This window comes from Pan paniscus, chromosome 19 (assembly GCF_029289425.2).
Source record: "Pan paniscus chromosome 19, NHGRI_mPanPan1-v2.0_pri, whole genome shotgun sequence".
Classification (NCBI taxonomy): domain Eukaryota; kingdom Metazoa; phylum Chordata; class Mammalia; order Primates; family Hominidae; genus Pan; species Pan paniscus.
In genome coordinates, this window is record NC_073268.2 from 70,263,295 (window position 1) to 70,287,017 (window position 23,723).

General features: G+C 37.3%; 1 long non-coding RNA gene across 1 annotated transcript in view; it reads right to left on the reverse strand.

Annotated features, from left to right (window-relative positions):
* Positions 1 to 23,723, reverse strand: part of LOC134729459 (uncharacterized) — a 550,495-nt gene that overhangs the window by 406,816 nt on the left and 119,956 nt on the right. The window contains exon 2 of the long non-coding RNA XR_010110567.1: positions 9,013 to 9,081. This is a non-coding gene — a long non-coding RNA (uncharacterized LOC134729459). The remainder of the gene's footprint in view (positions 1 to 9,012; positions 9,082 to 23,723) is intronic.

Genomic DNA, 23,723 nt, shown 5'->3' on the forward strand with positions numbered 1-23,723 from the left:
TCTGCATCGATCTTGCTGGGAGCTGTAGACTAGAGCTCTTCTTATTCAGCCATCTTGGAAGTGACCTGTACTTTGAATTTCTAACATTTAACTCAGGTTATTCCAAAACAAGTGTACTGTGGACATTGTGACAGTACTTTCTTTATACATATGACCATTTTCTTATAAAACAATAGTATGAGACAATATATTGCAATCTAGAAAATGCTATATAATGAATTCCTGATAGAATTAGTAATACCTATTTTTATTGAATTAGGATAAATTATCACAGGAAAATATAACTAATAAAGAAAATTTCACTATGTCTCTTCTAGTGTCACTACTGATTCATCTATGCTTTTATATTAATTTTCCTGCACAGTTATAATTGATACTATGAATTAAAAAATGATTCCTATCTTTAGTTCAACAATTCTCTTTCTCTTTTTACTTAAATCTAGTTCTTACTTTTATATCTCTCTCAAATTGAGTATAATATTCTAAGCTTTATTGCTACTCCCCTGTATTTGGCATATATATGTGTGTGTGTATATGTGTATATATAATTGATCAGACAGTACAGAGAATTTCCGTATAAACTCACCCCCAAATATAGTTTATCCTATTATTAATATTCTGTATTTGTGTTGTACATTTGTTAAAATTAATGAACTAATATTGATCCATTCTTATTAACTAAAGTTCACAGTTTACATTAAGATTCATACTGTGTGTGTTTTAAATTCTATGGATTTTTGACCAATAAATAATGTCATGTATCCACCTTTATAGTGGCATACAGATTCGTTTAGTCACCCTAAAAACTCCCTGTGCTTCACTTTTTCATTCCTCCCCAGATCCTTTCCAAGCACCTGGCAACCACCAATCTTTTTATTGTCTTGATAGCTATGCCTTTTTCATAATTTTATTTAGTTGGAATCATATAGTATGTAGCCTTTTCAAACTAGTTTATTTCATTTAGCAATTAAGTTTCCTCTATGTCTTTTGGTGGCTTGATAGCTCACTTCTTTTTACCTCTGAATAATGTTCCATTGCATAGATGTACCCTGAGTTTATTAATTCCTTGAGTTTATTGATTCCTTGAAGGACACCTTGTTTGTTTCCAGCTTTTAGAATTTATGAATAAAGCTCCTCTAAACACTTGTGTGCAGGTTTGTATTTTGTATATATTTATTATAAGTTATTATTGTTTCCTAGTTAGGCTTCCTGTGTCCATTGTTTGAACAATTACAATTCTTCATTTGTTCCAAGGTGATGTCTCAGAGATATAAACCTGTTGCTGTCACCATTCTGCTGAAAGCCTTAAGGATGTACTCAGTTAAGTTCAAATATTAACGTGACATACAGGAATTCGTCATTTTATTGTGGTTCACTCTATGTTTTTGTAAATTGAAGGTTTGTGGCAATCCTGTGTCCAGGAAGTTTGTGGTGCCATTTTTTGTAACAGCATGTGCTCACTTTGTTTCTGTGTCACATCTTGGTAATTGTCACAATATTTCAAATTTTTTCATTATTATTATATCTATTACAGTGATCTGTGACCAGTGGTCTTTGATGTTACTACTGTAATTGTTTTGGGGCACCATGACCCTTGCCCATATAAGCAGCAAAATTAATCGATGAGCGTTGTGTGTATCCTAACTGTTCCACCAACAGGCTGTTCCCCATCTCTCTCCTTCTTTTTGGGCCTCTCTATTCCTTGAGATACAATAATATTGAAATTATGCCAATTAATAACCCTACTATGGCTTCTAAGTGTGTTCCAGTGAATACACAAATGATAAAAAAGTAAAAACAGCCTTATTGCTGATGTGGAAAAAGTTTTAGTAGTCTGGATAAAAGAAAAACCAGCCACATTTCCTTAAGAGAAAGTCTAATCCACAGCAAGACCCTAACTCTCTTTAATTCTATGAAGGCTGAGAGAGATGAGGAAGCTGCCGAAGAAAAGTTTGAAGCTAGCAGAAGTTGTTTCATAAGGTTTAAGGAAACAAGCTATCTTCATAACATAAAAGTGCAAGGTGAAGCAGCAAGTACTAATATAGAAGTTGTAGGGAGTTATACAGAAGATCTACTAAGATCTACTAAGATCTTCTGTAGGTGATGAAGGTGGCTACACTAAACAACAGATTTTCAAGGTAGACAAAACATCTAGGACTTTTGTAGCTAGATAGAAGAAGTCGATGCCTGGCTTCCCCCAAAGCATAGGCTAACTTTCTTGTTTGGGGCTAACACAGCTGGTGACTCTAATTTGAAGCCCATGCTCACCTACTATTCTAAAAATCCTTCGTCCTTAAGAATTATGCAGAAGCCTACTCTTGTGCTATATAAATGGAACAACAAAGCCCAGATGATAGCACATGTTTACAGCATGATTTACTGAACGTTTTAAGCCCACTGGCTTAAAAGTAGTTGATACCTGCTACTATGAAAAGAAGATTCCTTTCAAAATATTACAGCTCATTGTCAACACACCTAGTCACCCAAAGGTGCTCTGATGAAGATGTACAAGGAGATTAATGTTGTTTTCATGCCTAGTAACATAGCATTCATCCTGAAGTCCATGAATCAAGCAGTAATTTTAACTTTCAAGTTTTTTAATTTAAGAAATACATTTTGTAAGGCTATAGGTGTCATAGATAATGATTCCGCAGATGGATCTGGGCAAAGTAAACTGAAAATCTTCTAGAAATGATTCATCCTTCTAATTGACATTAAGAACATTCAAGATTCATGAGAGGAGGTCAAAATATCAACATTAAATAGAGTTTAGAAGTTGATTTCAACCATTACGGTGAATGATTTTGTGAGTCATTCAAGACTTTACTGGAGGAAGTAACTGCAGATATGGTAGAAATATTAAGACTACTAGAATAACAAACGGAGCCTGAAGATATGACTGAATCACTGCAATCTTATAATAAACCTTGAAAGGATGAGAACTTACGTCTTATGAATGAACAAAGAATGTGATTTCTTGAGATGAAATCTGCTGGTGAAGATGCTGTGAACATTGTTTAAATGACAACCACAAAAATTGAAATATTATATAATTTAGTTGATGAAGCAGCAGTAGGGTTTGAGGAGATTTGCTCCAATTTTGAAAGAAGTTTGCATACTATGAAGAAACTTTTAGTAAAAGGGAGAGTTATTATCGATGAAGCAAACTTCATTGTTTTATTTTAAGAAAATGCCAGGCTGGACATGGTGGCTTATGCCTGTAATACCAGCACTTTGGGAGGCCAAGGCAGGTGGATCACCTGAGGTCAGGAGTATGAGACCAGCCTGGCCAACATGGTGAAACCCCGTCTCTACTAAAAATACAAAAATTAGCCGGGTGTGGTGGTGCATGCCTATAATCCCAGCTACTCAGGAGGCTGAGGCAGGAGAATTGCTTGAACTTGGGAGGCAGAGATTGCAGTGAGTCAAGATCGCACCACTGCACTCCAGCCTGGGGGACAAAGCGAGAATCCAAAAAAAAAAGAAAGGAAAGGAGAGGAAAGGAGAAGGGAGGGGAGGGGAGGGGAGGGAGAGAGAGAGAGTGGAAGGAAGGAAGGAAGGAAGGAAGGAAGGAAGGAAGGAAGGAAGAAGAAATTGCTACTCATAGTTGCCTCGACATTCAGCAATCACCCCTCTGATCAATCAGTAGCCATCAACCTTAAGACAAGACCTTTCACCAGCAAAAGGATTTCACCTCACTAAAGGCTCAGAGGATCATTAACACTTTTTTTTAGCAATAAAGTATTTTTAACTAAACTAAGGTATGTACATGTTTTACATAATCCCATTACACATTTAGTAGACTACAATAAACTTAAACATAACTTCTATATGCACTGTGAAACAAAATAATACATGTAACTTGCTTTATTACAATATTTACTTTATTGCAGTGGCACGGAACTGAACTAACAATATCTCTTAGGTATGCCTGTAAACAGCTTTTTAATCATCACATTCCAGAGGATCTCTCTGAAGTTACACTATGCCATCATGCTGTACATACCCTCTGCCCTTCAGACTTAGTAAAACACCTATCTTCCCAGTTATAGATCTTATCCCTATGGAATTTGCTGATCTCTGGGCCAAGAAAGCCGTTCTTCGTCTTGTCAGCCTCTTGAATTCCTATTCAAACACCCTTCTCCCATTGATATCTCGGTCAACTCCCAAAATAACCCGTCTCCTCTACATCCTTAGAGCTCTAGTAGCATAAGTCCATGATAGTATCCACCACAGTACACCGTAGAAATTTCTTCTTCTGTCTCTGTCCCTCCCTGGATTTTGGAGGCACCTTGTATGTTCATGATAGTCTGCTTAGATTGGAAAGCAAATCACGAGATTTTGTAAGTTACACTGGATGAATCAACAGACAAGCCTTTGAGTTCCAGCTTTGCCACTTACTAGCTTGTCCCACGAGCTCTTGCAAGTCAACCAATGCTTCAGAACTCTATTTTTTATTTTAAAAATTTAAAGTATTCTCTGTTTCACATAATTACTGCAAATATTAGTGTCTGCAGATTTTTATTAACTATAAAATGCTGAACATATAAAAAGTTTTCAATAGATTTGCAAGTACAAAACCTTAAAGTTATCATTATTAACAGTGTAACTCCCTCAAAAATCACAAATCATTTATAGTCATGAAATGTAAATAGCTATAACTGAGGTAAGAAGTAATTTCATGCAATCTTTAATTTGACAAATGAGGAAATCTTTGTCTTAATAGGTTAAATGGGTTGCCTAAGATCACGCAGCAATGACACAGTCGAATTGTAGGCAGAATTTATCATAGCCACTGGGTTATAGATGAGGACTTATTACATTACAATGGGATAAATCTTGAAAATCACTGAAGCTGAAGAATATTTTTAAATTATATACCATATTTAAAACTTTAGATGCAAATTTACTCTTACAAGAAGATTTAATCCCAATAAGAAATTCAACTTTACATTTTTTATTAATCTGACCATAGACAACACTTGATCTTCTATCAGAGTCATTTCTGATAAAGTGGATAGATTACTAAGATTGAGAAATTGTCGTTTAGGAATAATATATTATAACAAATATACATATCACATACATATTACAAACTTTGAACCATAGAGTATTCTAGAACTTTAAACAGCTCTACCACCACCCCCATCTATGTCCATTCATCTGGTTTTATCTTTTAAATTAAGACCCTGATTCGTATTGCAAATTAAATATTCCACAGGTGGTAAGCACTTTCAAAGGCAGAGGGATCAAAATGGAAAATGAGGGGCAAAAAACAGAGGAAATACAGTCTTACAAAATTATTTTATTAATATAGGGGAAAACAAAATCAATTCCTATTTAAAACTGATGTCAGCCACTTCTGTCCATAAGAAAAATCATATAAATTTTCTCCTGAGTGGATAGAGCAATGTTTAAAGACATATATTGATGGTTTACGGTGGTTGAGCTTTCAGATATGATGTGAGAGGATTGAGGACAACTGATAGGAAGAGAAGAGAGGAGTGCACTGGGAGAGAGAAGCTCAGAAACATGCGGGAGGGATGACATTTTATTTCTAGAGCAGGTTGGGATGAGGTTAAAGCTGGGACAGAGAACAGAAGATCCATAAGACAAGAGACTTGAGAGAGAGCAAAGAATTTAACAGAACAAAAATCAATCAATCAATCAATCAAATTCCGAACATGAGTTAGTGAGGTGACAAGTCCTCTATTTGTCCCTGGACTTCTTTGGAGTGAGGCTCATGCTCTGCCATAGATGATATTCTAGTTCAAAACACTCCTGCTTAAATCTTGAAAGACAAGGTGATGTAATACTTAAAAGTCATCATTAGTTTTTTCATGACAATATTTTTCTATATTTTTAACCTATCTGTCGTGTTATACATAACGATCATTTTTTTGTAAAGAGCATATAGTTGGGTCTTGCTTTGTTACACAGGCTGATAATCTCTTCCTTTTAATTAAAGTGTTTTATCTATTTATACTTGATATAAATAGTGTTCTGGTTGGATATAAGACTACCTTATTGCTAATTATTTTCTATTTGAAACACCTATCCTTGTTTCAAGTTTTCTTCCTTTCTTGCCATCTTTTGGATTAAATGTGTATTTGATTAGGATCCCATTTTAGCTCTCCAATTGACTTTTTTGTTAGTATTTGCTCTGGAGATGGCAATATGTTCTTGTAACTTATCATCATATGCAATAAATTAGAGAGTTTTGGTATGAGTGACAAACTTGTCACCTTATAGAAGAAGGCAACGTGAATGAGCTAACATTCTAGGAATAGGTTATTTTAATTATGCTTTGCTTTCTGTAATATACAAATTCCAGATTTCACTGGATATATTAATCTGTAGCATATCAATGTATGCTATCAATAATTTGTGAATATTATAATGGTATAATTTAATTAAATATGAATTCAATTCCTTTTTTTTGCCATTTTGGAATACATTTACCTTGTACACATGTTTTAAACCCAAAAGTATGTTTTTTTAGTTTAAATAATTATCTAAAATAAATGAAGAAAAGAAAAATATACATCCTTTCTATTTAGCTACAAATTCTCCAGTTCTGGATCTCTTCATTCCTATGTGTAAATCATTTTTCTCAAAGATTTTCTTAAACATTCCATATGGTCCAGATATGTTGGTAATAAAGGCTCATAGCATTCACTTGCAAATGTCTTCATTTCACTTTTATTTTTGGAGGATATCAATAATGTATATAGAATTCTAGATTAAAAATTGTAATTTTTTCTTTCAACATGTTAAAAAATATTGATGTATTGAATAATAGCTTGCATTCTGATGAGAAACCATTTGACATTCTTATCACTTTCCCCAAAGTATAATGTGAATGTTTATATTGATTTTTATTCTGGTTTTTAGTTATAATTTATTAGCTGCATTTCTTAATCTTATTGTTTAGATGTATTAGTTAGAACTCCAATGTCTTAGTTGGAATCTTAGTGTTCTTTTTCCTCTTAGGCTTTAAAATGTATTGCTTTACTTTTAGTTCTCAAAAGAAACTATGATGTGTCTAAGTATTGTGTGTGTTTGCTTACTCTGCTTGATTTTGCTTGACTTCTTAGTTTCGTGAGCTAATACTTTTCATCACAATTTGAAAATTTGTTTTCAATTATTTTTTAAATATTTTGTGTCCCAATTTCTTTTACTTTTCTTCTAACTCCAATTATACATATAATATTTGATATGTTCCTGAAGACTATTAAGGTTTTTTTCAGCCTTTTCTATTTCTAAAACATTGGTTTGGATAGTCTATATTACTTATTTTCAAGTTCAAGTTCTTTAAGCTTAACAATCTTTTATTCTCTGGTCTCCCATCTATTGTTAAGGCCAGCTGGTAAACTGTTCATTTTAGATTTTACATTTTTCAGGTCTAGAGATTTTATTTCTCTACTGATATTTCCTATCCAATTATTTATTATGTTCATGCTTTCTGTAAAATTTGTAAATATATTTTTGATGTGTTTTATTTTATTTTATTTTATTTTCAACTTTTGTGTTAAATTCAGTGGGTACATGTGCAGGTTTGTTACCTGGATAAATTGCATCATGCTGAGGTTTGGAGTACAAAGGATCCCATCACCCAGGTACTGACTGAGCCTAGTACCCAATAGTTAACTGTTTGACCCTTTTCCTACTCCATCCCTCCCTTTTTAGTAGTCGCCAGTGTCTATTGTTGCCATCTTTATGTCCATGAGCATTCAATATTTAGACCCTACTTACAAGTGAGAACATGAATTATTTGATTTTCTGTTTCTGCATTAATTTGCTTAGGAAAATGGCCTCCAGTTTCATTCATGTGGCTGCAAAGAACATAACTTTATTTTTTAAATGGCTGTATAGTATTTCATTGTGCGTATGTACTATGTTTTCTTCATCCACTTCACCATTCATAGGCACTTAGGTTGATTCTATGTTTTTGCTCTTGTAAATAGTGCTCTGATGACCATGAGAGCACATGTCTTTTTGGTAGAACAGTTTGTTTCCATTTGCCTATTAAATTAGTCTGTTTTCACATTGCTATAAAGAAATACCTGAGACTGGGTAATGTATAAGAAAGGAAGATTAATTGGCTCACAGTTCTGCAGGCTGTATAGAAAGTGTAGTGGTTTCTGCTTTTGGGAGGCCTGAGGAAGCGTCCAAACATGGAGTAAGGAGAAGGGAGAGCAGACATCTTATATGGCAGAAGCAGGAGCAAGACAGAGAGAAGTGGGGGAGGTGCTATGCACTTTTATAAAACTAGATCTCATGAGAAGTCACTCACTAACATGAGAACAGCACCAAGGGATTGGTGCAAAATCATTCATGGGAAATTCCCCCCCCCATTAACAAATCACCTCCCACAAGGCACCACTTCCAATAATTGGAATTACAATTCAACATGAGATTTGGGCAGGAACACAGATCCAAACCATATCAGATATATACCCAGTAATGTTATATAATGCTGGATCGAATGGTAGCTCTGTTTTAAGTTCTTTGAGAAATTTCCAAATTTATTTCCACCGTGGTTTGCCACTTAGAAATTTCTTCTGCCAGATACCCTAAATCATCTCTCTCAAGTTCAAATTTCCACAGATCTCTAGGGCAGAGGCAAAATGCTGCCAGTCTCTTTGCTAAAGCATAAGAAGTGTGACCTTTCCTCCAGTTCCCAACAAGTTCCTCATCTCCATCTGAGACCACTTCAGCCTGGACTTCATTGTCCATATCACTATAAGGATTTTGGTCAAAACCATTCAACAAATCTCTAAGAAGTCCCAAACTTTCCCACATCTTCATGTCTTCTTCTGAGCCCTCCAAACTGTTCCAACCTCTGCCTGTTACATGGTTCCAAAGTCACTTCCACATTTTCAGGTATCTTTATGGCAGCACCCCATGCTCTGTTGTATTAATTTACTGTATTAGTCTGTTCTCACACTGCTAACAATCACATACCCAAGACTGGGCAATTTTTAAAATAAAGAGGTTTAATTGACTTACAGTTCATCATGTCTGGGGAGGTCTCAGGAAATTTACAATCATGTCAGAAGGGGAAGAAAACACATCCTTCTTCACGTAGCAGCAGGAAGGAGAAGCACTGAGCAAAAGAAGGAAAAACCCCTTATAAAACCATCAGGTCTCATGAGAACTCACTCACTATCACAAGAACAGCATGAGGGTAACCACCCCCATGGTTAAATTACCTCCCACCAGGACCCTCCCATGACATGTGAGGATTATGGGAATTACAATTCGAGATGAGATTTGGGTAGGGACACAGCCAAACTATATCAATCACCCTGAGCATTAAATGCTCAATATTTTATGGAAGCATCAAGACCATTCCTATGCAGATTTCCGAGGCCCCTTCTCTGTGTAGCTTATTTTTTCTGGTAGCCTGAATATCGGTTTCCTCAGTAACTCCAAATTCTGATATCTGTCTTCTTAGCTTAGCCATATCCTCTACTCAACATATATTCTACTTCGCTGAGCTTCCAAGAGCCTCCAGGAAGAAAACTAGTGCAATTGTAGAGCTCACCTCATGTGTTTCCCTTGTCTCTGGAATCACATTCCTATGCTAACTGTCCGATGTCTGAAACCAGTGGCCTTTATACATTTTGTCATGATTTGGAGTTGTTTATTGTGGGAGAATCAATGTGGAGCCAGGAACTTCATCATGCCTGTAAAATAATGTCCTAAAGCTGCTCTTTCTTATCACTTTACTTATCTCAGGACCTTTGTAAAGTTTAAACAACAACAACAAGTATTTGTTTCCTTTATGTCAAGGCCATTTTGTTGATACACATACAAACCTCTTCGTTTACTGATCTTTCACTCTCATTTATTTTTTAAAAAATTAAAAGAAAAGCCCCTGGTTTGCAGGCTCTTCTTTGCCCTCTGTGTTATCAAAATCTTAAGAAACTTCAAGGTCCATATGGTGACATATACAACATTCTGATCTTCAGTTCTCTGATTTGTTTTTGTACAGTTGCTTTCTATTTGTTTTCAGGTCTATGACTCACTTTTATAACTTCTCTCCAGGTTTGCCATCACTTGAAATATATTTTATCTCTTATGTCATAAATTCAGGCACCTACTACTTCAACCACAACCTCCTATTTATTTGCTAACCTATCCCCAGGTCTTCAGTCATTTAACTTCCTTAGGACCTCCAGCACACACATACATATCCATGTCCTTTCTACCCTCTACTTTTGACTAAATCTCCTATGCTGTGTATCCACTTCAATAACGTTCTTGCTAATATTCTCAGAAACCTCATTTATTTGACTTGTCATACTCTACCTTACCCTCCCCTCCCCTAACCCCCCTAAACAAAGCATGACACTCAGTTTTCATCTATCTGCCTTCTCTGCACCAAGATGCTAAACATAGTACAGAAATAGCACCCTACTCAGATTGGTGCCACTAAAATTTGTGATTCTCAACATCCCATGAGACTTAAACTTTCATAAAACTCCCATGTTTCTTTAGCCATGTTTCTCTTTTGTTTACCACAGAAACTATTACGTTGGTGCAAATGTAGTTGCGGTTTTTGCCATTAACTAGATCTCACGAGAAGTCAAAAGTAATGGCAAAAACCACAATTATGTTTGCACCAACCTAAATATATCAAATACACCTACTTATTTCTAATGCCTGACACCTTCGCTCACTGTCTAATACTCAGCCAATGTCCTTTCTTTGAATAGAAGTAATTACTTGAAAAATATTTCTATTTCCTTGAATCAAACAGATCAACATCAGTACCCATCTTATCCATCTCTTCTACAACAATGGAATGGGTAATGTGTCCCTTCTCCTGCCAAAGTTTCATCACCCCACCCATGATCTGGACTGTGAACACTTTTCTTTTTTCTTTGAGATGGAGCCTCACTTTGTCATCCAGGCCAGAGTGCAGTGGCACAATCTTGGCTCACTGTAACCTCTGCCTCCCGAGTTTAAGCAATTCTCCTGCCTCAGCCTCCTGAGTAGCTGGGATTACAGATGTGCGCCACCACGGCCAGCTCTTTTTTGTATTTTTAGTGGAGTTGGGGTTTCACCATGTTGGCCAGGCTGGTTTCAAACTCCTGACCTCGTGATCTGCCTGCCTCGGCCTCCCAAAGTGCTGGGATTACAGGTGTGAGCCACCGCGTCTGGCCTGTGAACCGTTTTCTTGATCTCTGTCTCTTCAAAGATTCCCCTTCTACTGGCTTCTTTCCATTAGCATGTATAACACAAATATTCAAATCTATTTTTCCATAAGTCTCTCTTGACGTCAGGTCCCCTCTAACACTATTTCTCTTTTCTGTCTCCTAGAGAAGTTCTACAGCCAGACTGTCCAAGTTCATATTCCAGATTTGCCACTTACTAGCTGATTACTATTAATGTAACCTTTAACAACTCATGCAGCCTAAATGTGATTTCCTCCTCTATAATATTAATACCTATCTCATAACTTAGACTAAATTGTAATATATGTGAAGCATTTGAAAATGCCTAGAAAATCAAATGCTAAATAAGTATTGGATATAGTGATACATATTATTATTGTTTAAGTGAAATTTTCTGGAACAAGTATTCATACAAGTTATATAGCCGTTCTTATTTTCCTATTATTACTCAGCACTCAGATATCTGGCAGCTGTGTCAAATGTTCAGTGAAATGTTCTTGCCAAGACATTGCCAAATCCAAGAGATATTTCTCAGTTTTTCTTATCTGACTTTTGCCAGCATTTCACATTGCTGATCATTTCCTAGTTGCTATAACATCCCATTTTCTTGATCTCTGTGGAATTATTCTCTCTGGGATGTCTTCTACCCTTTGGGTGTTCCTTCTTACTATATTTTGCAATTTTTTTCTTCTTTTTCTTTTTTTGCTTTCATTTTAAGTGTTAACTGTCTTAAATGCCAGGATTTTCCGGAGTTCTCTTTTAGATTCTCTTCTCACTCTACACATTGTTCCCGATCTCATTTCTCCTGGTATTTTCAATATACTTGCTGATTATTTTTTTAAAAATCTCTGTCTTCAGCTAAAACCTATCTCCTGAGCACCCAATCAATTTAGCTACTAAAATCTCCATGGGGATCTTAGATTCAACACATACAAAATGTAACCCATCTAAGTTGCTTCCAAGATGTCCAAATAGGAACAGCTCCAGTCTGCAGCTGACAGCGAGATTGATGCAGAACATGGGTGATTTCTACATTTCCAACTGAGGTACCTGGTTCATCTCATTGAGACCGGTTGGACAGTGGGTGCAGCCCATGGAAGGTGAGCTGAAGCAGGGTGGGGTGTTGCCTCACCCGGAAGGCACAAGGGGTTGGGGGATTTCCCTTTTCTAGCCAAGGGAAGTTGTGACAGACTGTATCTGGAGAAATGGTACACTCCCGACCAAATACTGCACTATTCCCACAGTCTTAGCAAGTGGCAGACCAGGAGATACCTTCCCATGCCTGGCTCAGTGGGTCCCACGCCCACAGAGCCTTGCTCACTGCTAGCATGGCAGTCTGGCATCAACCTGCAATGCTGCAGCTGGATGGGGGAGGGGTGTCCACCATTGCTGAGGCTTGAGTAGCTCACAGTGTAAACAAAGAGGCCTGGAAGCATGAAGTGGGTGGAGGCCCCTGCAGCTCAGCAAGGCCTAGTGCCTTTATAGATTCCACCTCTGGGGGCAGGGCATAGGAGAAGAAGAGGCAGCAGACACCTTCTGCAGACTTAAACGTCCCTGTCTCACAGCTCTGAAGAGAGCAGTGGTTCTCTCAGCATGGTGCTCGACCTCCAATAATGGACAGACTACCTCCTCAAGCAAGACCCTGATCCCCATGTAGGGTGACTGGGAAAAACCTCCCAGCCGGAGCCAACAGACACCTCAAACAGGTGGGTGCTCCTCTGGGACGAAGCTTCCAGAGGAAGGATCAGGCAGCAATGTTTGCTCTTCTGCAGCCTCTGCTGATGATATCCTGGCAAACAGGGTCTGGAGTGGAACTCCAGCAAAGTCCAACATACCTGCAGCTGAGGGGTCTGATTGTTAGAAGAAAAACTAACAAACAGAAAGGAATAGTATCAACATCAACAAAAAGGACATCCACACCAAAACCCCATCTGTAGGTCACCAGCATGAAGGACCAAAAGTAGATAAATCCACAAAGGTGGGGAGAAAACAGAGCAGAAGAGCTGAAAATTCCAAAAAATAGAGCACCTCTTCTCCTTCAAAGGATTTCAGTGCCTCGCCAGCAAGGGAACAAAACTAGATGGAGAATGAGTTTGATGAGTTGACAGAAGTAGGCTTCAGAAGGTCGGTAATAACAAACACCTCTGAGCTCTAACCCATCACAAGGAAGCTAAAACCCTTGAAAAAAAGGTTAGACGAATGGCTAACTAGAATAAATAGTGTAGAGAAGACCTTAAATGACCTCATGGAGCTGAAAACCATGGCATGAGAACTTCAAGAAACATGCACAATCTTCAATAGCCGATTTGATCAAGTGGAAAAAAGGATATCAGTGATTGAAGATCAAATTAATGAAATAAAGTGAGAAGACAAGATTAGGGAAAAAAGAGTGAACAGAAACTAACAAAGCCTCCAAGAAATATTGGACTATGTGAAAAGACCAAATCTACATTTGATTGGTGTGCCAGAAAGTGATGGGGAGAATGGAACCAAGTTGGAAAACACTCTTCAGGATATTATCCAGGAGAACTTCCCCAACCTAGCAAGGCTGGCCAACATTCAAATTCAGGAAATACAGAGAACACCACAGAGATACTTCTCGAGAAGAGCAACCCCAAGACACATAACTGTCAGATTCACCAAGGTTGAAATGAGGAAAAAATGTTAAGGGCAGCCAGAGAGAAAGGTCGAGTTACCCACAAAGGGAAGCCCATCAGACTAACAGTAGATCTCTTGGCAGGAACCCTACAAGCCAGAAGAGAATGGGGGCCAATATTCAACATTCCTAACGAAAGAATTTTCAACCCAGAATCTCATATCCAGCTAAACTAAGCTTCATAAGTGAAGGAGAAATAAAATCCTTTACAGACAAGCAAATGTTGACTGATTTTGTCACCACCACACCTGCCTCATTAGAGCTCCTAAAGGAAGCACTAAACATGGAAAGGAACAATTGGTACCAGCCACTGCAAAAACATGCCAAATGGTAAAGACCATACATGCTCTGAAGAACCTGCATCAATTAACAGGCAAAATAACCAGCCAACATCATAATGACAGGATCAAATTCACACATAACAATATTAACCTTAAATGTAAATGGGCTAAATGCCCCAATTAAAAGACACAGACTGTCAAATTGGATAGAGTCAAGATTCATTGGTGTGCTGTATTCAGGAGACCTATCTCACTTGCAGAGACACACATAGGCTCAAAATAAAGGGATGGAGGAATATCTACCAAGCAAATGGGAAGCAAAAAAAGCAGGGGTTCCAGTTCTAGTCTCTGATAAAACACACTTTAAACTGACAAAGATCAGAAGAGATAAAGAAGGCCACTACATAATGGTAAAGGGATCAATTCAACAAGAAGAGCTAACTACCCTAAATATATATGCACCCAATACCAGAGCACCCAGATTCATAAAGCAAGTCCTTAAAGACCTACAAAGAGATTTAGACTCCCATACAATAATAATGGGAGATTTTAACACCCCTCTGTCAATATTAGACAGATCAACAAGACAGGAGGTTAACAAGAATATCCAAGACTTGAACTCAGCTGTGGACCAAGCAGACCTAATAGACATCTACAGAACTCTACACCCCAAAGCAACAGAATATACATTCTTCTTGGCACCACATTGCACTTATTCTAAAATTGACCACATAATCAGTAGTAAAATGCTCCTCAGCAAATGTGAAAGAGCAGAAATCACAACAAACTGTCTCTCAGACTACAGTGCAATCAAATTATAACTCAGGATCAAGAAACTCACTCAAAACTGCACAACTACATGGAAACTGAACAAACCTGCTCTGAATGACTGCTGGATGGATAACAAAATGAAGGCAGAAATAAAGATGTTCTTTGAAACCAATGAGAACAAAGACACAATGTAACAGAATCTCTGGGACACATTTAACGCAGTGTGTAGAGGGAAATTTATAGCACTAAATGCCCACAAGAGAAAGCAGGAAAGATCTAAAATTGACACCCTAACATCACAATTAAAAGAATTAGAGAAGCAAGAGCAAATACATTCAAAAGCTAGCAGAAGGCAAGTAATAACTAAGATCAGAGCAGAACTGAAGGAAATAGAGACACACACAAAAAAACCCTTCAAAAAATCAGTGAATCCAGGAGTTGGGTTTTAGAAAAGATCAACAAAATAGATAGACTGCTGGCAAGACTAATAAAGAAGAAAAGAGAGAAGAATCAAACAGACGCAATAAAAAATGATAAAGGGGATATCACCACAGAAACACAAACTACCATCAGAGAATACTATAAACACTTCTACGCAAATAAACTAGAAAATCTAGAAGAAATGGATAAATTAATGGATACATACACCCTTCCAAGACTAAACCAGGAAGAAGTTGAATCCCTGAATGGACAAATAGCAGGTTCTGGAATTGAGGCAATAATTAATAGCCTACCAACCAAAAAAAGTCCAGGACCAGACAGATTCACAGCTGAATTCTACCAGAGGAACAACAAGAAGCTGGTACCATTCCTTCTGAAATGATTTCAATCAATAGAAAAAGAGGGAATTCTCCATAACTCATTTTATGAGACTAGCATCATCCTGATACCAAAGCCTGGTAGAGATAAAACAAAAAAAAGATCATTTTAGGCCTATATCCCTGATAACCATTGATGCGAAAATCCTCAATAAAATACTGGCAAACCGAATCCAGCAGCACATCAACAAGCTTATCCACCACGATCAATTCGGCTTCATCCCTTGGATGCAAGGCTTGTTCAACATACACAAATCAATAAATGTAATCCATCATATAAACAGAACCAATGACAAAAACTGCATGATTATCTCAATAGATGCACAAAAAGCCTTTGACAAAATTCAACAGCCCTTCATGCTAAAAACACTCAATAAACTAGGTATTGATGGAACGTATCTCAAAATAGTAAGAGCTATTTATGACAAACCCACAGCCAATATCATACTGAATGGACAAAAACAGGAAGCATTCCCTTTGAAAACCAGCACAAGACAAGGATGCCCTCTCTCACCACTCCTGTTCAACATAGCATTGGAATTTCTGGCTAGGGCAATCAAGTAAGAGAAAGAAATAAAGAGTATTCAATTAGGAAGAGAGGAAGTCAAATTTTCTCTGTTTGCAGATGACATGATGGTACATCTAGAAAACCCCATCATCTCAGCCCAAAATCTCCTTAAGCTGATAAGCAACTTCAGCAGAGTCTCAGGATACAAAATCAATGTGCAAAAATCACAAGCATTCCTATACACCAATAATAGACAAACAGAGAGCCAAATCACAGGTGAACTCCCATTCATAATTGCTACAAAGAGAATAAAATACCTAGGAATCCATCTTACAAGGGATGTAAAGGACCTCTTCAAGGAGAAGTACAAACCACTGCTCAACAAAATAAAAGAGGACACAAACAAATGAAAGAACATTCCATGCTCATGGATAGGAAGAATCAATATTGTGAAAATGGCCATACTGCCCAAAGTAATTTATAGATTCAATGCTATCCCTATCAAGCTACCACTGACTTTCTTCACAGAATTGGAAAAAACTAAAATTCATATGGAACCATAGAAGAGCCTGTATAGCCAAAATAATTCCAAGCAAAAAGAACAAAGCTGGAGGCATCACACTACCTGACTTCAAACTATACTACAAGGCTACAGTAACCAAAATAGCATGGTACTGTTAGCAAAACAGATATATAGACTAATGGAACAGAAAATAGGCCTCAGAAATAACACCAAACATCTACAACCATCTGATCTTTGACAAACCTGACAAAAACAAGAAATGGGGAAAGGATTCCCTATTTAATTAATGGTGTTGGGAAAACTGGCTAGCCATATGTAGAAAGCTGAAATTGGATCCCTTCTTTACACCTTATACAAAAATTAACTCGAGATGGATTAAAGACTTAAATGTAAGACCTAAAACCATAAAAATCCTAGAAGAAAACCTAGGCAATACCATTCAGGACACAGGCGTGAGCAAAGGCTTCATGACTCAAACACCAAAAGCAATGGCAACAAAAGCCAAAATAGGCAAATGGGATCTACTTAAACTAAAGAGCTTCTGCACAGCAAAAGAAACTATCATCAGAGTGAACAGGCAACCTACAGAATGGGAGAAAATTTTTGCAATCTACCCCTCTGCCAAAGGGCTAATATCCAGAATCTACAAAGAACTTAAACAAATTTACAAGAATAAAATGAACGACCCCATCAAAAAGTGAGCAAAGTATATGAACAGACACTTCTCAAAAGAAGACATTTATGCAGCCAACAGACATATGAAAAATGCTTATCAACACTGGTCATTAGAGAAATGCAAATCAAAACCACAATGAGATATCATCTCATGCCAGTTAGAATGTGATCATTAAAAAGTCAGGAAACAACAGATGCTGGAGAGGATGTGGAAAAGTAGGAACACTTTTACACAGTTGGTGGGAGTGTAAATTAGGTCAACCATTGTGGAAGACAGTGTGGCTAGAACCAGAAATAGCATTTGACCCAGCAATCCCATTACTGGCCATATACCCAAAGGATTATAAATCATTCTACGATAAAGACACATGCACACGTATGTTTATTGAGGCACTATTCACAACAGCAAAGTCTTGGAACCAACCCAAATGTCCATCAATGATAGACTGGATTAAGAAAATGTGGCACATATACACCATGGAATACTATGCAAGCATAAAAAAGGATGAGTTCATGTCCTTTGCAGGGACACGGATGAAGCTGGAAACCATCATTCTAAGCAAACTATCACAAGGACAGAAAACCAAACACCTCATGTTTTCACTCATAGGTGGGAGTTGAACAATGAGAACACATGGACCCAGGGTGGGGAACATCATACACTGGGGTCTGTCAGGGGGTGGAGGGTTGGGGGAGGGATAGCATTAGGAGAAATACCTAATGTAAATGATGAGTTGACGGGTGCAGCAAACCAACATGGCACACGTTTACCTATGTAACAAACCTGCACATTGTGCACATGTACCTTAGAACTTAAAGTATAATTAAAAAAATAATAATAAGCCGTGTCCTTTTGCATCCAAAAGTGCTCATCCTCCTATCTCCCTTATCTCAACATTAAATAGAACTGCCAATGGAGCCCTGCAGTGAAGAACTCCAGGGGCCACCATTCATCTTGCAATAGGCAAATGAGGACAATTTACATGAAATACAATTTTAAAAGTGCCCCCTTGACTTACACAACATGACCATCTACCTAATTACCTGAGTCAAAACCTCATGCGTTATCCTTGATATCTTTCCTTCATATCTAATTGCTGTCAACTCCAGTTCCCGAATCCCTCACAAATCCATTCTCCTCTCAATGTCTAATGCAACTCCCCTGATTTAGACGTCATCATCGTCCTGGTTCTTTTAATTTAAAATCCAAACCTCTTCATACTATTTTCAGAATCTTCAGGTACTGTTCCCACTTGCCACTCTGGCTTCCACTCTAGCTACTTTCCCTTAATCTTCTACAGTCCAGTCATACTGAAAGTTCCTCAGTTGCTCTAAGCTTTCTCTTACCTTTGTGATTTTAGTCATGCTTTTTCCTCAACTCAAATATTTGTGTGTGTGTGTGTGTGTGTGTGTGTGTGTGTGTTTCTTCTCTTTACCAAGAAGGCTTAACTTGGGCATCCATAGTATTCTAGGCAACTATTTAAGTATAACTGGTTTACTTAGGAGATGATCCCAGGAGAAATGTTAGGAAAATGAGTGAGATAGAAGGAAAGGGAGACAAAACAGAGTATATTAATGAGCATGTTACCACTATGGGCAAAGGATACTCGATTCTCCTAGGAACATTTGGGATATAATACAGAACACACCCCGGAATAACCGCCTACAAGAAGCAAGGAAGCTGGGCTACCCATCTTCTTTCCCCTGTTGTCCTTGATTGAGAGCATTTCCTACAGAGTCAGTTATTCAGCCCGATCGTTGGACAGGTTTCACAGCTAGAGAAATCCCTCAGTCAGAGTATGGCAGGGCTGAAAGTGGGACATCAACATATGCTAAGAACATATATGGGAAGCCAAACCTGATAGCTGAAAACTCTTTAAAAATTCCTCTTCTGGGACCCTTTTGAATTATTATGTCATTTATCAAGTTTTAGTGGGAGAAATTACAATTAAACAACAAATTGCAATAAACCATATTTCCAGTTCAACATTGTTTCCCTAAAACTTGGCCCATAGTTGGTACTCCCTATACCTTTTGACTAAACTCTTTTTTTGTTTTACAGTATATTTTACATTTGGTAGCAATAATTACATCCCTTTCAAAGTTTTTCCAGGTGTTTCAGACTTTTATTCACTGCTCTCTGCCTCATTTAGGCAGAAAAATTGGTATTTGGAAAAGATTTTAAAGGAAAGTATAAGTCACTGTTTGAGATATCAAATAGTAATTGTTAAAATATGGTTTTCTTACATGAAGTACCCTGTGCTCTTAATCATTAACCCTCTATCCTGAAATACTGTTTCAAATACTTTCTTTGAATGTTCACATTTGAGAAATTCCAAAAGACAAACATTTATCCCATAAAATAAATGAAAATGTCATTTATAATATGTTCCAAGTGCTTGGCACCTATGCTGATTGGATCTAATCATATTGTCTGATGAGATTTCCTCTCCAGAGATAACTAATTGGAATGACATAGTGTTAACAGTGAGCTCTGGGTGAAATAATCAGACATTTCGAGCTGAATGAATGGCTTTTGTGTCAGATGTTGCAGAGCTAAAACATTATGTGTTGCTTCCTGATGTATGAACCCCAGAGTTTAGTTCTTCTCTTTTTCTTCACAGATCCCATTTTATGGCAAGAAAAGTCATCACTTACTTCTGCTGCCCCAAACATTTCATTGTTCCTCATTGCCTCAAGGAAAAAGTCAATCATCTCTATCCTGAAGAGCACTAGTGCCCTAGTTTTTGTTGTTGTCATTTCTCATCTTCAATATTCTGCTGGTAATATGTAAATAGTATTTGTCAGGGTCCAGTTTATTTTAGAATGCCAATCACTGTACTTGGTATTTCACATAAAATATTGTATTTAACCCTGAGGGCAAGGGAGATAATTATTTACGTTGACAACAGAGTTAGATTGAATAAGGTATGGAAATCCTGTAGAGATACACCTATGATGTGATTCCAAGTCGAACTCGAATCCAGATGCTTTACCCTTTACACCCTCCTACTCCTCCAAGATTCCTCTGAAGGACAACTTCATTTCAGGCATTAGCAAAAAGCATCTCACTGTAATATTGCAGAGTCCCTACTATAAGCATTTTACAGATGAGAAAACTAAGGCACTACAACATTAAGAACTTCGCATAAAGGGACACAGACACTAAGTGGCGGAGTCCTGATTCAAACCATATGTATCTGAATTCACGTTCTATTCTTTTTCCACTCTACTATATAGCCTCTTTATCTGGAAAACTACCCCCTTCATTCTTCCCCAGTCAAAACTCTACCTATTCTCCAAGCTACAGCTCCAATACAACTTCTCTGATCTTCCTCTGCACTTCAATAGAACTTACCACACTTGGCTAATGAGTATTGCCTTGTACTGTGATGACATAAAATAAAAAAAAAATGTGATGCTGGGTGTAGTGGCTCACACCTGTAATCCTAGCACTTTGGGAGGCCAAGGCAGGCGGATCACCTGAGCTCAGGAGCTTGAGAAGCCTGGGCAACATGGCAAAATCCCATCTCTACTAAAAGTCCAAAAAATTAGCTGGGCATGGTGGTACACACCTGTAATCACAGATACTTGGGAGGCTGAGTCACGAGAATTGCTTGAACCCAGGAGGTGGAGGTTACAGTGAGCTGAGATCACACCACCACAGCACTCTAGCTTGGGCAACAGAGTGAGACTCTGTCTCAAAAAACAAGTAAACAAACAAACAAACAAACAAAAGATATGAACAATAAACTATTAGAGAATATTGAATATTTGTACATATACTACCTCATTTGATCCTAAAATTTATCCTTATTATTCCAGTTTTACAGAAGGGATTGAAGTGACTTTCTCAGAAATTACTCATGCCGTCTGCTATGTTATCAAGTTTTGACTTGAACCTGTCTAAAAACATATATATTTTGCTTTGGCAAAAATCTAGACTTAGATAATAAAATACTAAGCTTAACTTGAAATCTTCCAATGGCAAGCTTCGATATATCAGACTTTAATATACATTTTCTTGTTGAATCCTTCATATAGTTGTAGGAAGTAGTTCATTTGCTTATAACCTCACAGCTTTTTCTATACTGTTGTTGATTCCTTCAACAAAAATGTATTAAATACCTGTTATATACTCAATATGGTACCTCAAAGGGTAAATCTGCTTTAGAATGTTTTAATAATTTCCCATTTTTCTTATGTTTAGAACCAAAATTTCTAATATGATGGGTTCCTTCCTACCTCTCCAGCCTAAACTTATGCAGCATTAGAAATTGTCCCAAGCATCCTAGCCACGATGACCTTCTTGCAATTCTCAGAATTATTAAATTCTATATTGCAGATGTAGGGGAAGAATAACTTTCCATCTGCCCTCTGAGGGATCAATAATTAAGTCGATGAAATAAACTGACAACAGGCAGAGTAACATGAGAAAAGGTATACAAATTTATTATATGCAAGGAAACATCACATGAAAAAAAATCAAATACTCAAAAACCCAGTGAGATCTAGAAGCTTAGGTGCAAATCTTCCTAGCGGAGTGTGAGGGGGAGAAGTAGGCAACTTAGAACAGAGTAAATTATTTTGTCAAGATGAATAGGCCCTCAGAAAAACACATGAAAGCCTGTGACAAAGTCTGTCTGGGCATAGTGTGGACCTCTAGCTTCCTCTCCTGTGATACAAGCTGATCTTCCCTGGTTGATGAGATTCCTGGGAAGAGAATTTACACAGTTGAGTTCCTTTTGAAGGACCTATCTTTAGGCAGACAGAGGAAGTTCAGAGAAAGCCTCTTCCTGCATTTACCATTCCCCAAGTATGCTTAGTTTGAAGTAATTTGCATACCAAAACAATATATCTTGGGTAGCATTCCTGAACTCTTTCATAGCATACACTCCATAGTGTTTTTTAAGTGCTGGGTGCTATTCATAATAGTTTACAAATATTTACTATTTTAATTATAACAACCACCTTTAGGGTGGGTACCATTAAAGCCAATTTATAGAGGAGGAAACTGTGGCACAGAAATTAAATAGTTTGTATAACGTCACACAGCTTAAATGTTATGCATCAAGCTCTCTGGTCAAGCATGCCCTGACCTCCTTTGAACTTGATCTTTTCCCTGCCAGTAACATACCTTTTTCTTCAGACTGCAGATGAAGTTACTATTCTCTGAAAAGGTTCTTCCAGTTTATTATTATTTTTTGTACATACTCATATAATTACATTTGTTTTCACCTTTGCCCGGGAAATGTGCAATTCGTGGAGGGTATGTGTTCACCTCCATATCCCTAGCATGGTATTTGCCACATAGTAGGCACCCAACTATGTGCTGAATTAATAAATTTGGATTGATTAAATAAGTGTATCAGGTACCACAGTGCATACTATCAGGTATAATCCTTGTCCTCCAGGAGCTCTAAGCCTAATGTCAAATACAGACAAGGGAACACATGATTATAACCTGACATAATAGCTGTAATGATTAAACACAAGTGACTGCAGAGCACAGAGGAAGGCAATTCATTCTGTCTGATGATCTGAAAGGCTTTCCAGATTCTATGACATATAGGGAATGAGCAGAATTTCTAAGGGAGAAAAGAGTTGGATTGGGTGGTTTCCTGGGTAGAAGGAACCCCTTGTAAGGTACAGACATAAAAGCAGAGGGTGAGATATGACATAGAGATAAATTGTTTATGGGTGAATTGGAGATGGCATTGAGAGAAGTGGTGAAGAATGAAGCTTATTTCGAAGTTTAAGGTCAGTATTATGAAAGATGACATAGCCTGTGCTAAGAGTTAGAATCTGGTTGTATAGAGAGAAGGAAACGATAAGTAGTATAATAATTTTAAAAGTATTTTCAATGTGCTTTAGAAAGATCAATCAAACCACTAAATGGACAATTATTCCTCTATCTTTGAATTTGGTTTTTGTAGTATTAATGCAAATTTCAAAGGGTACTCCAAATAGCCCAATTTAATATGAGTCTTAGGACATCAGGGCTAAAGAAGATTGAGAAATGATTGAAATGTTTCCTGGTATCACAATAATTTGCAACAAATCTCTGTAATTTGCATTACGATACATGCCAAGCTGCAGTATGAGACAGCCGCAGGTCATCCCCAAGCCCTGAGTATGCTGTATCTCTTGCATTTATATCTTCATTTCATGAAGTCTTTCAAATGATATACCTAAGACCAATTGAATTCCTAATCATAAGAATTCCTGTCTTTACTGAGTTTATCACCTCAATATGTTTGTGAAGTCAGCTTTTTTTGTTGTTTTCAATAAAACAAAATTAGGCA